We start from the raw sequence: 7,468 nt of genomic DNA, 5'->3' as shown, positions 1-7,468 counted from the left end.
GGAGTGGCGGCCGCCATTTTTAAATCTCCCGGCTGGTGTCTGACGTCACCGTCAGCTGCCGGCTGCAGCTGTACATAGATGCGGCTAACGAGCCGTGCGGGCTCTCCCTCCCTCGCGGTGTCCTGCTCTCCTGGTAAGTTTTCTTGGCTTCCGCAGGTCCCGGGACACTGCTAATGAAATGAGGTTCCTGTGGCATCCTTTGTTCTTTCAGCGTTGCTGGTTCCTTCATGGCAGGTGGGTCTCTGGCTGCGATGGGTTTAATCAGACTTTTTCTCTTTCCTTCATATTGACAAAGTTCAAATCAACCAAAACTGTTCCTTTAAAGAAGATAAAAATTACTGCCCTTTAAATAGATCACTCCAAGTCCCTCTGAAGTCTATGTGTAACTTTCTGTAGACTTCAGTGGTAGGTGAATTAGCCTTTTAAAGATGGGCCTGATGACAGCATTTAAATTTGTGCTTAAATTCATCCCTGTTCCTTTAATTTAACTATGTGAGTAGGATTTCAGGAGAACAAACTATAGGTTTCCCATGAGGAGTCGAGGGAAGCAAAAACTATAATAACTTTAATAATATTACATTTATACAGAACCTTTACCTGAAAGGTCCTCAAGTGCTACACTTGCTATATATGGGCTATGCGAAATAGCACCATTTCATTTCAACTTTCGTTTTACCATTCTGAAGGGACAGTGTTTCGTTTTGACATTTTGTTTCATTTCATCAAAACTGTTTTGCTGTTTCGACGTGTTTCAATGTTTCGCCCATAGGCTATAATAGGGAATCATGCAACTGCCTATAACTTTGCCATTTCTTGCCTGATTTGAATGGAAGCAGCAGGGATAGTAGCCCCTGCTGAGGCCACAAAGCCTGTCAAGTTTGGAGGAGATGGGTGCAGGGGATTCTGGGAAACTAGACCTCAAGCTGCTGACAAGCAAAACTCATGACATGTGACTTTGTGTGTGTGTTAAGACATGCCGTCACTGGCGTAGAGGCCTCCACACAACATGGTAGTGTGCCTCCTCCTCCCCTCCAGCATGAGTCCAGTCCACCACTTTAAATAACAACAGGTAAGTAAGCAGCACAGTAGCACTAGCTCTCAGGCAGCCAAACTGTCACAGAGCCTTTCTTTCCTTTCTAGCAGGAACTTCTTCTCCAGCAGCTGCCAGAGAACTCTCTCTGCCAGCCCCAGCCCTGGGGCTTAGATACGCCTAGGGCCCTGCCTTCTTCCAGTCAGCTGACCGAGGACAGGTGATAAGGATGTAGTTTGTAGCTAGTAGAGAACAAGCATGGAACCTCGCTAACCTCATCACCAGAAGCTAACTTCCTACAGCCCAAACACACCAAATGGATCCAAGACATGCAAAACCTGCCAACAATATCTCCAATATGGATATATCTTCACAATACAATACATGTCTCCATCAGAGCACCAAGTGCCCTGATGGAAATTACGTAGGAGACCCTAAGCAACAACTGCGCACCACAGTGACCGCACACCAAAAATCTATCAAAGACAAGAACGCCCAACTACCTGTCTCCAGTCTCTCAGGCCTGATCCTCAAAGGGAATTTACAGGCCACTTTTCACAGACAAGCCTATGAACTTCACTTCTTCAACCTCTTAGGCTCAGAAACTCATAGATTCAATATAGACATTGGAATTCTGACACACTACAAACTGCCTGACATCTGATTCCCCGGTACCTCTCCACTTTTACCTGCCTTGCTACAGCTCCCTTCCTCTCCCCCAACCCCAGCCTGTCCCTCACCTCCTGACGCCTCCATTTCCATTTACACCAGGGCAGGCAATTTATTTCAGGCGGAGGGCTGCTTACCCAGTTTTGGCAAGCTCTTAAGGGCCGCTCGGGTAGCCCCACCCCTGACAGGTGCCCTGGCCCCAGTCACCATCTTGGAACCAATATCCCAGGGCCAGCACCAGTGGGGCCCAGAGCAGGGCACAGGCTGCAGGGGTCTGTGGAGCCAGGCTGGGCTACACCAGCAGCAAGAATGGGGAGCTGGCCTGGCCCCATAGAGCCCCTGCTGGCCAGTACCCTGTACCCCTGCCGCCCTGCTCTGGGCCCTGCTGGTGCTGGCCCTGGGACACTGGTGCAGGCCCTGTGCTCCTGTGCCCACTTACTCTCAGTGTCCCCCCAGCTCCACAGTACAGGTGGGGGGCAGCACACAGCCCCAACCCCCTCCTTGCCAGCAGGGAAGGAGCTTGTGCAGAGCACGGGAAAAAGTGGCCCCTCCCTGACCCCGTGGCCAGCGCTCCTTGCTACAGCTGCTTGCAGCATGTGCGGGGTTGTTCTGAGCAGGCACAGGCAGCCCCATGCGGGCTGCAAGCAGCTGAAGTGTGGGGCGCCAGCCACAGGGCAGGTAAGGGGCCACTTTTGCCTCTTCCCACACTCAGCACCAGCTTGTAACCCACCCCCACTGCCAGCCTAGGCCCCATGCCGGTGCGGGGCCGGGTTACAAGCTGGTGCTGAGTGCGGGGGAAAAGCGGCTCTTCGTCCACCCTGTGCCCAGTGCTCCACACTGCAGCCCCTCCCAGCCTGCTTGGGGCTGCCTATGCTTGCTCAAGACAGCCCCACGCGCGCTGCAAGCACGGAGCGTGGGCCATGGGGCAGAGGAGGGGCCGCTTTTCCCCACTCTCTGCACTAGCTCCTTCCCTGCCCTTCCCCCCACCCCTTACCTGAGCTTCCTGTGCCGGGACAGCCATGTAGTCCCATGCCAGAAGCCCCTGCTTGTACTTCCAGCTGGGGAGCCGGGCTGCTCAGGCCCTGCTGTTGCAGGAGCCCACTGAGGATTCCCCTGGGTCCTACTGCCCCTGGTTCCTGTCATTTTTTACAGGAACCAAGAACAGATACATTTTAATTTTCAAATTTTTTTTAGGGGCCCTGCAGGCCAGATTGAATGACCTCGTGGGCTGAATCTGGCCTGTGGGCTGTATTTTGCCCACCCCTGATTTGCATTGACTGGCTTTCTTGCCTGCATTGTATGCCAGCCTCTGGCTTCTTTACTATTCCTTTGATCCAGGAAAAACAGATGGATGAGTCCCACATGGCAACTGAGATCATGGGGGTCATAAACCACTTGGTGCAGGGGTGGCTTGTTGGGCAGGGTGAGGTCACCCGCAGGTTCAAAGTTAGTGACAATGGGGCTGGTGGAGCAGCAGAAGGCCATCCATGAGATGGCCTTGCTCAGGGAGATTGGGATCAGCGGCCCTCTTAACAGAGCTGATTGGGATACCATCTCCCAGATCTTGGTGGTCCTCAAGCCCTTTCTCAAGGCCACCGAGAGCCTCAGTGCTGGTGATGCCCTCTTTAGCCAGGTGATCCCTGTAGTGAGGAAACTTCAGAACAAAATAGAGAAGTTCCAGGGGATCAACATTCCTGGCTGGGGCAAGCTGCTGTCACCAGACATGCAGGCACTGGTGAGGCAGCTGAAGGAGGGCATCAGGAAATTACTTGATCCTCTGTGGTCCAGTATGGTCCATGTGCTGGCTGCCATGTGTGACCCAAGGGTGAAGAAGAGCATCAGCATATGAGGCAGGAAAACCCTGGGTCAGTGGATGAAGGTGCTGGTGAAGAGTTAGGGAGGCAGAAGGGCAGAGGTGGAGGAACATGAAAGAGGGGGATCCACTGTCCCATGCTAGCACGCCATCCACCGGCCAGTCTCCTCCTTCACCACAGATGCTACCAATGTGGGCCAAGGGCATGGATTCCATGGTAGGGTCCAGAGGCACCAGACCCCACCATCAGGCAGGTAGTGCTCAGGCCTTGATGACTGACCCCTTGGCCTAGAGGGCAAGCCACAGCCAGATGTGGCCAGATCTGGCCATTGTCACCCACAAACACCTGTTCTGTCCACCAACCAGTGTTCCAAGTGAGAGGGTGTTCAGCATTGCTGGGGATGTAGTGACACCCCACCATACCTCTTTGGATCCTGGTTTGGTGGAGCAGCTGATGTTCTTTAAGGTGAAACTCCCACTGCTGAGGTTCCCCAAGCTCTAGGTCCAGACAGAGTAAGTGTGCCATCCTCTTCACTCCATCCGTACCTATTTACTTTTTTCCTTTTTTAAAAAACATTTAATGTCTCGCTCTCAGAGCTGGAGGTGGTACTCTCTGCATCACCAGCCAGCAGGGGAAGAACATGTCTCTGCTGAGCTCCCATGCCAGAATGAACTTGGAGATATGGGCTGGGGCTATGGGGAAGGCCCCAGGTCCTGCGCATGACCACTAAAACTGCTCTCTACCTGGGCCGGGAGGCCTGGTGGGACTGTGGGCAGTATGGCAGCCCCAGGAAATGCCATGACCAAGGATTTTCTTGGTGAAAGGCGGGTAGAAGAGGCCATAACCTCTAGACACCACATGCATGCACACAGTCCTGGCTGGGGAAAGCCGAGACCCGTCATATCTTTGACAGACCTGAGGCTTGCTGGTTGCAGTGCAGTTGTGAGGCTCCAGGTGAGCTCAGCATAGCTGCCTGGGATGCCAGCATTCAGGGTGAAAAACCCTTTGTAGGGCTGAGGAAACACCTGCAGTTAGTTCCATAGTGTGTTTACCTTGATGTGCCGGAAAATCTGTGTTCTTCTGTAATGTAATCTGAATTATGTAATATATGTAGATAAGATAATTGTATATATGTGTATTTATGTAATGCATATATGTATTTATGTAATAAATAAAATACGTCTATATATGTAGTATGCATTCCTGAATAAATTCTGTATTATAATATGCAATATATGCTGTGCTTCCCTGCACAATGAATGGAATGCACAGTGTGAATAAAAGCACAGATTTATTTTCTAGGGGGAAAGAATCAAAATAGACCACCAAAAACAAAAAGAGGATATTTGGGGAGGAATACATTGAAAGAAATGAATTAATATAATAATAAAATAAAAGGTTATAGGAAACAAAAGGTATTGAATCCCACTTGCTAGGAACAGGTTAGCAAGTAGGAAATGAATGATAGCCTTTGTATGACACTGCTTAGCTGCTGGCAGACAGCTCAGTAACTGACCCCAAGGCAGAAAGCAGCTCAGTTCAAACGATGCTTTTTATGCTGTTTTTCCATCCCTCCCCCAGACCACTGGGATTGGAAGGGACCTCAGGGAAGGATCAGTCACTGGCCAGCTACACAGTCAATATCAGAGCAGTCTCTCCCCCCTCTTCCTCCTCCCTCTCCTTACTTTCTATTTCCCTGCCAGCAAGCCCAGCTTCAAAACTCAAAACGTTTCAACACTTTCGAAACGTTTCGACTGCCCTCATTTCATTTCAAGGCTGTTTCAAAGCCTTTCATTTTGTTTCGATTTCGCTGTTTTGAGCTTGAAACCAGTCGAAACACCCAGTGAAATTTCACACGGCCCTAATGACTTCATCATCTCCTGGGTAAAATGTAATAACTGTTCAAGAGCACAACACTATACAGCAGCTTAAGTAGGAGAGATTATACTCTTGCATATACCTGAAACTACTATGAGAATTCAGGAAGAATTTATTGAATCAGATAGAACTGGCCGGTACACAGGATTTCTACACTGGGGAAAAAATGCTGTAGATTTTTAATGATCTGTCACCTCTGACACCAGAGTGTCCTCTAACATCATGAAGAAGCAACTAGAATACTTTTCACCTGCTGTGTCTGGTCCTCAAACTGTGTATTTTAATTTTATCAGATTAAATTTGGGAGGGTTTTATATTAAAGTCTGAACTCAGCAACCTACCTTCAGTTTGAATCCATGTCTAATTTGTATGTGGAGTATGTATTGTAACAAACCTTAATTTAGACAAGTACTATATAGCAGTCACTGTAGTCTTACCTACACATGAGGCTTACCTAGTTTATGAAAACAAAAAGGAATAAGGTATTGATAGACCATTTGCTAAACAGTTCATGAAATGATCATTGCAAAACCCTGAACAGCAAAAAAAATCACCTGTCTTCTAGCTCGATAACAAAGCCACAAAATTCAGACGAGATCCATCGAATTTGCTAAAATTTACAAACCTTTCCAGCCAATGTTGTGTGTTTTCTCTTCAGATTGTATGGGAAAGCTAACGTAACATAAAGCATTTTGTAATTTTGCACCACTATCTGCTATTTTCAAATGAAATCAAGTAATTAAGTTTCAGGTTAATTCTGTGCATCAAACCCCAAAACTGAAGCTGTGAAGATCAGAGAGGAAGGTTTGTACAAACCCTTACATGGCTCTGTTGGCTAGTGCAGAGTGCCCACAGGTTACTTTTAAAAGAGATCATCAATTCCTAACTTACAGAAAAGGCTTTTCTGAATTTTACTACAGAGGGAATTAAAACAGCAATAATTCCCCTAACAGGCTCCTACATCCATGAAATGAAGTGGAGTTAAACTAAAGCAAAAGCATCCTTTTCCTTCCCTACAAAAGCCAGGTAAAATCAATGCTATTGGAAATTCTTAAATTTTGGGGCCTGACTGGCCAAAGGGCACGATCAGAGATCCTCACTTTCCAAATCTACTTCTCGGACCTCACTGCACCTTCTGTAAAAGATCTATAGTTGTATTTATGTATTAAATAACTAATTTTATTTATTAGATTTACGTGCCACCCTTGAGCTTCTGTCATTTTCAGAGGAAGAGGCATACTAGAAATACAAATGCATACATTCTAGTAGCAGTTTAGTTTAAATTCTCCTTAACCCTATTCATTAGTCACATCAGAGTCTAACCTGGGGAGATACAAACTGTTTGTTTTTTTAAATAAAAATGCAATATTACATTAATTTTTTTTTCTTTTTTAAAACCAACTAGTTTAATATACATTTAAAATTATGATAGTCTGTAAGGGTCTAAGCTCAGTACAGTCAAGCACAATAATTTAAAAGGAATAAAAATACTCTTAAAAAGCATGTGCTGGGTGCCAACATTTTTTTAAGTACTGAACTGGGAGAAATCTCTGGCAAAGCACCTGGAACCAGAGTTTGTTGAAGTGATAGACCAGTTTTGACAGCTGCAGCCTCTTTTGCATGTGCAGTAATAATATTTTCTTGCTCGCAGCGAAATCAATGTAAGTTCAGTCCCCAACAAGTTCACGCAACGCTGATAAACCCCCTGGGAGCTGAAGCAGCGGAAGCACCGTGAATGCCGCACTGTGCCGTCCCGCTCGGACCTTTCAGGGCTGGCGGAGGGCTGAAGGGATGTTGCAGCCGCGATGGCCCAGGACGGGGGTGGCCACGGCAGCCGCACAGGGTGCGGGGCAGGCAGTGGTGGGGCAGGGAGCAGAAAGCAGAGCAGCGGTCGCGGAAAGGAGCGGCCCTCGGGCTGATTTGTGGCAGCACAGGAGTGGTTGGGCCAGGTCTTTTCTTGGCTCCGCCGCGCGGTCGGGCGAGACTTAGGCAAGCTTCTGGGTGTCTCCACGGGGAAGGCGGCATCGCCGCCCCGCGCTGGCCCCGGGGAAGCGCAGCCGCCGCGAGGCCCGAGCCT

Source organism: Gavialis gangeticus, unplaced genomic scaffold, assembly GCF_001723915.1.
Source record: "Gavialis gangeticus isolate Ggan-Ray unplaced genomic scaffold, GavGan_comp1, whole genome shotgun sequence".
Taxonomy (NCBI): Eukaryota; Metazoa; Chordata; order Crocodylia; family Gavialidae; genus Gavialis; species Gavialis gangeticus.
The sequence above is the reverse complement of the archived record's forward strand: the minus strand, read 5'-3'. Positions refer to the sequence as shown.